The sequence below is a fragment of the Notamacropus eugenii genome, chromosome 1, assembly GCF_028372415.1.
Source record: "Notamacropus eugenii isolate mMacEug1 chromosome 1, mMacEug1.pri_v2, whole genome shotgun sequence".
NCBI lineage: Eukaryota > Metazoa > Chordata > Mammalia > Diprotodontia > Macropodidae > Notamacropus > Notamacropus eugenii.
This window is the reverse complement of record NC_092872.1, coordinates 1,961,108-1,970,024: the sequence shown is the minus strand read 5'-3', so window position 1 is coordinate 1,970,024 and position 8,917 is coordinate 1,961,108.

Here is an 8,917-nt window from a genome sequence, read left to right as displayed (position 1 = left end):
TCCTTTCCTAAATGATAGAGATGCATTAAAAGGTTTATATGAAAGGAAGGCAAAACCAAGAAAATCCACACAAAATGACAGTAGAAATGGAAAAAATGACAGCAGTGACCAAGCATGGCCCCAAAGGAAAGATATAAGAAAATTAATTCTTCTATTTCTTGCAGAAATTGGGGACCATGAGCGTGGAACTCTGCATATAATATCAGCTGCTCTCATACGTGGATTAGTTTTGCTTTTTCTTCCTCTTTTTTTAAATAAGAGGGTTATATGATATGATTATTTCAATAGATGCAGATGGTTATGTGAAACGATTATGTTAATGAATGCAGAAAAAGCTTTTGACAAAATATAATACCCATTCCTATTAAATACACTAGATAGCATTGGAATCAGTAGAGTTTTCCTTAAAATAAAGAGCCTCTATCTAAAACCATCCGCAAGCATTAAGCTAGAAGCATTTCCAATATGATCGGGGCAAAATAAGGGTAACCATTATCGCCTAGCTTTAGCTATAAGAGAAGAAAAAGAAACTGAATGAATTTGGATAGTCAATGAAGAAATAAAACTATCCCCATTTGCAGATGATGTGATGGTATGCTTAAAGAATTCTAGAGAATCAGCAAAAAATACTTGTAATAATTCACTTGAAACAGGAGTTGCATTTCTATATGTTATCAATAAAGCCCAAAAGCAAGAGAGAGAGAAATTCCATTTAAAGTAAGTGTAGATAATAAAAAGTATTTGGGAGTCTACCTGCCAAGACAAACCCAGAAACTACGAATACAATCACAAAATACTTTCCACACAAAGTGAGAGCTAAATAAGTGGAAAAACATCAGTTGCTCGTGTGTAGGTCAAGCTAATATAATAAAAATGACAATTCTACCTAAATTTACTTATTCAGTGCCATGCCAATCAAACTACCAAAAAATATAGACCTAGAAAAAATAACAAAATCAATCTGGAAGAACAGAACATCGAGGGAATGAACAAAAAGAAATGCAAGAGAAGGTGGCCTATGCATATCAGATCTAAAACTGTGTTATAAAGCAACAATCATCAAACCTCCTTGGTACTGGCTAAGAAATAGAATGGTGGATCGATGGAAGCGGGAAGGTACGTAAGGCAGCAGTCAATGCCTGTAGTAATCTAATGTTTAATAAACCCAAAGACTCCTACTTCTGGGATAAGAACACACTGTTTGACAAAAACTGCTGGGAAAACTGGAAAATAGTATGGCAGAAACTAGGCATAGACCAACATTTTACACTGTATACCAAGATAAGGTCAAAATGGGTACACCACTTAGACATTAAGGGTGAAACTATAAGCAAATTAGAAGAGCAGGAAATAGTTTACCTGTCAGACCTGTGGAGAAGAGTTTATGACCAAATGAGATAAAGAACATTATGAAATGCAAAGTGGATAATTTTGATTACATTAAATTAAAAAGTTTTTGCACAAACAAAGCCAATGCAACCAAGATTTTAAGAGAAGCAGAAAGCTGGGAAACAATTTTTACAGCCAATGTCTCTGATAAAGACCTCATTTCTAAAATATGTAGAGAACTGAGTCAAATCTATAAGAATGTACAAGTCATTTCCCAATTGATAAGCAAAGGATATGAACAGTTTTCAGATGAAGAAATTAAAGTTATCTGTAGTCATGAGAAGATATTCTAAATCACTATTGATTAGAGAAATGCAAATTAAAACAACTCTGAGGTACCACATCACACCTATCAGATTGACTAATATGACAAAACAGAAAAATGATAAATTTTGGAGATGTGGGAAAATTGGAAGACTAATGCATCGTTGCTTGAGTTGTGAACTGATCCAGCCATTCTGGAAAACAATCTGGAACTATGCCCAAAGGACTATAAAACTGTGTATACCCTTTGGTCCAGCAATACCACTACTAGGTCTGTATCCTAAAGAGATCATGACAAAGGGAAGAGGACCCCCTCATACAAAAATATAGCATCTCTTTTTGTGGTGGCAAAGAATTAGAAATGGAGGGAATGCCCATCAAGGAGGGAATGGCTGAACACGTCGCATATGAATGTAACGGATTACTGTTGTTCCATAAGAAATGGTGAGCAGGCAGACTTCAGAGAACCCTGAAAAGAATATTGTACACGGTAGCAGCCACATTGTGTGATGACCAGCTGTGTTAGACTTAGCTCTTCTTAGCAGTACATCAATCTAAGACAATTCCAAAAGACTCCTGATGGAACGTGCTATCTACATCCAGAGAAGACTGGAGTCTGAATGGAGTTCGAAGTGTACTGTTTTCTCTTTTTCTTTCTCATGGTTTTTCCCTATTGTTCTGATTCCTTTATTCACTACATAACTAATGTGGAAATACGTTTAATACAATCCAACCTGTCCATCCTATATTAGATTGTGTGCCATCTTGGGGGGGGATATTTAGAACTCAAAATCTTATAAAAGCAAATGCTGAAAACTAAAAATTAAAAATAGAAGAATAAGAGGGTGTCGTGGGAGGTGGGCTGGGAAGGAATACAGTGGAAAATGCAGGTAATACAAAAAGCAAAATCTATAAACATTTGGAAAAAAAAAAGTGGCCTTCTCCCAGGGTACATGAGAAAGACTCTGTGGTGATGTTTAAGCACACCTAGAACAATTTCCCCTCCCCAGCCCACCCCAGCCAGTGGCTTCCTTCTTTAAGGCCCAGCTCAGACCATCCACCCAATCCCTAGGCAGGAAATTATCTCTGCCTCCCAAACTTGAACTTTGTCCTCTCCTGTGTGCTCGTTGTACTTTGCTTTGTACTGTGGTTATTTCTGTCTATTAAGCCTTAGTTTCCCTGTTATCCTCTTAGGGTCTCAAGGGCAAAGGACACCCTATTACTCATCTCCATTTCCCACATAGGCCCCTGAATGTAAGAGATACCAGTAAATATTTGTTGAATGAACTTTTAAAATGAACAAAATGTTGACTTCCTGTTGCCAAAACCAAGTACCATGTATTCAGATGCTGTAAGGAGGGCCTGTAATCACAGGGGACTTTACAGGGAAATAACGCCCCAGGGTGGGGTAGGGGAGTGAAGGGGATAAACCCTCACCCTACTTTTCTTGATTCCATATATACGTTTTAGCAGACCTTTACCCCCAAAGAATGACTAATGGTGATGATACCAAGAAGTAGAACACAAGACCCTTGTTTTTTTAAGCAGGTGCAAGCATTTTGCTGTGGAAATAGCCAAGGAAATAGGTGTTCGAGTTCAGGCCACTAACTTCCTATGTGATCTTAGAGATCTATGAGATCTTTTTCAAGGCCCTTCTGGAAAATGACAGGGCTGAATAAGATGTCCTCTTACATCCCTCCCCGCCCTGACTTTTGGACTGAGTTGCTAGAGCAAGCTGTTTGAACAGCTAACTCAGGCTCTCACCTTGCTGAGACTGGTTGAGTTTGTGGTTCTTGGCTTGGCCCAATGGGTCAGTTCTAGTCCCTGGACCCATTCCATCCTCAGCTTGAATCAGGATTTATTAGCCCAGCTGCACCACTAAACTGGGGACCAGTAGAGATCCATCCTTTGCTGGGGAAGAGGAAGGGATATCTGTACAGCTCATCCCCCTCTGCACAGAAACAGGCCATTTCAATAGCAGGAAATGAGCCCAGACCCTGTGGAGAGGGGGAGGGGGGAGGCTGGTGATGACCAAGAGTTTTCCCCAAGGCCCAGCATGAGCTGAGACCAGTTGGGAGACTGAAGTGGGAGGGTGAGAAACAAATTGAAACCCCTCCGCATTCCTCTTGTTTTAGGGACAAGGAGCAATTCAGCTTAGGATGCTGACTCTGGGGACTTGGAGCAGTGAAAGTGGAGGAGGGAACGGGGTCTGTAAGCCAAGAGGCCTTGAGAGCTTGACTCAGAGGATAACGTTGGACAGGGTGCACGACCACCCAGCTCCTGCCCCGCCCCCCACTCCCAGCCCCCAATGCTTAAAACACCCTAAGGTATAGGCTGGGATTGCTCCAAGTGCTTCTTCAGCTGCTAGTGAGGAACGAAATAGGGAAGATTATTGTTTCCCTTTTTCCAACCAAATTCCTTTCCTTTTCCCTCAGTGGCACCAGATTTCAGGGTGAGGATTTGCTTATGCCCTAATCGAAGGAAAAATTTCCTCAAAAATAGAGCTGCCCCAAAGGGGGATGGGTTACCTTGGGGAGATAAGAAGAAGAAGTGACATTTATATGTTACTTTACAAACGGTGTCTAATTTGACCCTCACAACAAGTCTGTGGGGCAGCTAGTATTATTAGCATTTTATGAGACAAGGGAGTGGAGGCTTCCGTGCGCTTTCCCCTGGATCAGGGGTTCTGAATATTTTCACTCTTGTAGACCTCTCAGGCGGTCTGGTGAAGCCTGTGAACTCCGCAGAATCATATTTTTAAGTGTATAAAACAAAAGAACACAAGATTAAAAAGAAAACCAACTGTGCTGAAATACATTTTCAAAATATTGGAAAAGGGGGTTACTGTGGGTATGGGTAAGGGGGGATCAGGGTGTGTGAGTGCCTGCAACCCTGCGTTAGGAAAGAATCATTGGCTTAGAGGACCCCAAAGGGCTATCTAGACTAGACCATCTACATTCTTTAGAGTAGAGCATCCTTGAGCAGGTAGGCAGATTTCCTGTAAGAGATCAGTAACAAGGAGTCACCCATGAAGAATTCACTGTCCCCTACAGCCGTCCTTTCAGCAGTGGACAGCTCTTAATTGTTGGGAGGTTTTCTTTACCCTCTACCCTGTGGAGCTGATCTGGCCTGGGGCATTGGGTTTCACCTCCTGGGATATCATCTTCTCTTGAAGGTCCTCCAGGGAATCTTTGCCTTTGGCCCTGGAGTTTTTAATACTCTGCCAATCTTCCCTGATCTCTGAACCCCTACCTGAGGCCCCAGATCCCTGGGCTTCTTGACCTCCCTTTTCCAAGGCTCAGAGATATGTTGTCCACAATCCTTAATCATCTTTCCCCTTCTTCTGCTGCCATTCCAACTGAGCCCTTCCCACCTCTGTCCCTTCTCCACCCCAAATGTCTCTATGTTCTCTGGGCTAGACCACATCAGCACACTGTATAGGGTTAGTCACAAGCACCTCCAGACATTTCTCTTTGGATTATGCATTCATTATCACCAAGCCCTGGGTCACTACAGGGCCTCCTCAGTGAGATTCATGTTGGCTCAAAAAATGACCTTGCAATCCACACAGAAAAAAATCAAACAGATAAAAAACACATGTTGCCCAGAGTCGGATCTCAACCCATTAAGTCAGACTGTCTATAATTATGTCTTGGAGAGTCACTCCAGCTGGGCAAGAAGCTGGGCTTAGAATAAAATAGAACAGGAGTTCTTCACCTATTTTTTCATGCCGTGGACCCCTTGGGCAGTATGGAGAAACCTATGGACCTCTTAGAATCATGTTTTTAAATGCATAAAATAAAATACACAGCATTACAAATGCAGTTATCACAAAAAATTTTTTTTTAAGTTCATGGATCCAAAATTAAGAACTCTTGGAAAAGGAAGAAGAGATTGGATGGATGGTATTTAGGAAATCCTATGGTGTCTGCCATGATCCCAAGCTGCCTCCCAGCGTATGAACCCATCTTTTCAACACCAGAATTCTCCCAGTGATGCTGTATGATCTAAAACGATTAAACATCAAAATCACCTAAGTATCCCAATCAAGGATGACCTGAAGGTTAAGGTCATCAGGAGTAAGAAGGCTGCCATATATCAGCAATGATGGATTACACAAGAAATGGGAGGAAAGACCTCATCAGGTCCGGTAGGAGCAGAAGTGTAAGTCATGCAAGGAAAGTGCCCTAGTACCCCCTCACCTCAAAAATCAGAATAATCAACAGGCAACTCCCAAATCTCACAAAAGGCCGTCTGTTTCATCATAGAAGAAGAAGAGGAAGAGGAAGAGGAAGAAGAAGAAGAAGAGGAAGAGGAAGAAGGAAGAAGAAGAGGAAGAAGGAAGAAGAAGACCAATCCCTCCTTCCATAGTATCCCTTCAGATATTTGAAGTAAGCATTTATTAAGGGGAATGTACTAAGTCCTGGGGGTACAAGAAAACAAAAGACAAAAGATAGTCCCAGCTCTCAAGGCTCTCTTCCTCTAATGGGGACCAAAGAACTATGTTCAAATATATTAGATAAAGTGGAAATAATCAACAGAGAGAAAGCGCCAGAATTAAAAAGGATCTGAAAAGTCCTCCTAGTAGTAAGATTTTAGGTGGGACTTGAAGGAAGCCAGAGAAGCTAGGAGGCAGAAATGAGGAGGAAGAGCATTCCAGACATGGGGGACAGTCAGAGAAAATGCCCAGAGTCTGGAGATGGAGTGTCTTGTGTGAGAGAAACAGCAAGAGAACCACCATCACTGGATGGTAGAAGGTGTGGCAGGGAGATGGGACAGGGGTGGAGTGGGCTTGGGGGGAGGTATAGTAGAAGAAGATTAGAAAGGTACAGGGGAGGCCAGTTTATGAAAGGCTGTGAACACCGAAAAGAATATAGCTGATCCTGAAGGTGATAAAGGGGTCATTGGAGTTTCTTGAGTAGGGGCTGACATTGTCAGAACTGAATTTTAGGAAGATCACTTCGACAGGTGAGTGAAGAAGAGAAAGGAGTGGAGACAGACGTAAGGCAGGCAGCTCCACCAGCAGACCACCGCTGGTGGTGAGGTGGGAGGTGATGAGAGCCCACACCACAGTGGTGACAGTGTCTGAGGAGAGGAGGTGTACTTGAGAGATTCACAAAGGTGAAATCGATGGGCCTTAGCAATAGACTGGAAATGATGACGGAGGAAAGGAGGTGTTGAGGATAATGCCTAGATCACGTGCCTGGATGATCGGGAAGATGGTAGTGCAATAATTCTTTATTAGGAATTTTTTGTGAGGAAGAGGGGAGAGTTGGGAGGGAAAGACAGTGGCTTCAAGCTTTGGACATGTTGCGTGTAAGCTTTCTAGGGGACATCCAATTTGAGATACACAGTATATAGGTGGAAATGTGGGCCAGCATGCAGCAGAGAGATTAGGGCAGGCTAAGGAAATCTGAGAAGAACCCTTCTGAAGCTTCACTGCTCCTGGCTAATCACCAGTACCTTCTGTGGATCACTGGATGGAAGGGTCTCCACTTTTCATCCTGGTTGTTTCTCTGGAAGTACTCCATTTTGCTAGCAACCTTCCCAGCATACACTATCCAATACATAAGACAAATGGGACCATCATCACCTCCTTCATTCTGTGAACTTGGCCTCAAATGACACAGTCTAATGTGAGACTGTCACACTCTTTAGAGCTTGTTGGGACCATGGACATCATTCAGAGACAAGAAAACTGCAGCCAAGAGAAAATTTCATGCACTACTGACTCCTATAAAATTTTCAGTCCACCAACATCCTTCCAGGGGGTTTTTTATTTTTTTAAAAAATGCAGAACTTCCTATTTATCCCTCTTATACTTCTTCATGTCTGCTCCCTCTCCCCCCACCTCTCCCAGTCAGTCTGGTCTATCTCAAACTTTTCTGAATCCTGATTCTGTTAACCTTTGGTTAACATTGAATGTGAACAGTTGCAAGATCATCCTCTATGTAAAGATGCAGAAACTGATGCATAGGGAAGGGAAAGAGTTTGATCATATTCACAGAAGCCAATTAGTGAGGAGAACTGGCAATGAAAATCAGGGATTTAACTTCCAACCTAGAACTCTGTTCCTTGACTTGCTGCAGTACCTGTAAAATCCTCCCCTCCACCTCCATTCAGGTACAACACAGCACTTGGAGTCAGATCCCACATCAAGAAACTTAGCAGCTCAGTGAGTTACTAAAGCTCTCTTTATCTCGGTTTCATTATCTGTAAAATAAGGGTTTTGGACAAGATGGGCACTTCTTTCCAGCTTGAAAATCTCCGCAGTTAGGTGGTAAGGGGGCTAGAGTGCTGGACTTGTCAGCAGGCTCATCTCCCTTCTGACACTTCCTAGCTGTATGACCCTGGGCAGGTCACTTACCCTCCCTTAGCCTCAGGTTTCTCAAATGTAAAATGGGGATAATAATGGCAGCTACCTCCCAGGGGTGTGAGAATCAAATGAGATATTTTTAAAGCATTTTGTAGCCTTAAATCAATATGTAAATTCTAGGCAGTAGCAGCAGCAGCAGTAGGTAGTAGTATAGTATGGTATAGTATAGCAGAGTAGTAGCAGCAGTAGGTAGCATTCAGATTTAGTGTGAGATGCTGGTATTTAGTAGTATCTAGTGGCTAGAATTTAGTATCCTAAATTCTTTATTATGAGGGACAGCTGTCTGGGATAGGAAGTTGGGGAATCTATGCTATATAAAAGCCAAAAATATCAATTAAAAAACCCTATTTTTAAATAGCCAAGGTCCTATGACTGTTCTCCTCTCCCAATAAAATCTTAGCTAAAGTGGTGCAATGGAAAGAACACTGGGCTTGGGGTCAAGAAGATCTGTGTTAAAATCTGGCATTTGACATGTGCTAGCTGTGAGACTGTGGGCAAGTCACTTAGCCCTGTGTGCTCAGTTTCCTCATCTGTAAAATGAGAAGGAAATGGCAGACCATTCCAGTACCTTTGCCAAGAAAGGCCCCGATGGCTTATGAAGAGTTGCACATGACTGATTGCCTGAACAACAATCATGAAACCTTTAAAGAGACAGACATTCTGACAGAGAACTCTAGATGGCCCAGGTGAATGACACTCTAATGGGGGCATTTTAGGCACTCGATATGTGGTCAGTGGAGGGGCAGAGGAGGTGCTACTGGAGAGATGGGAGGGGGGCTTCCTGTTGCTCTTCAGAACACACTGCTCCTGTACCCCCTGGCAGCATCACTGGGGCTGGGCCGGGCTGACGGCTAAGGGCTCAGCCTCTGGACCTGCCAAGGGCCTGAG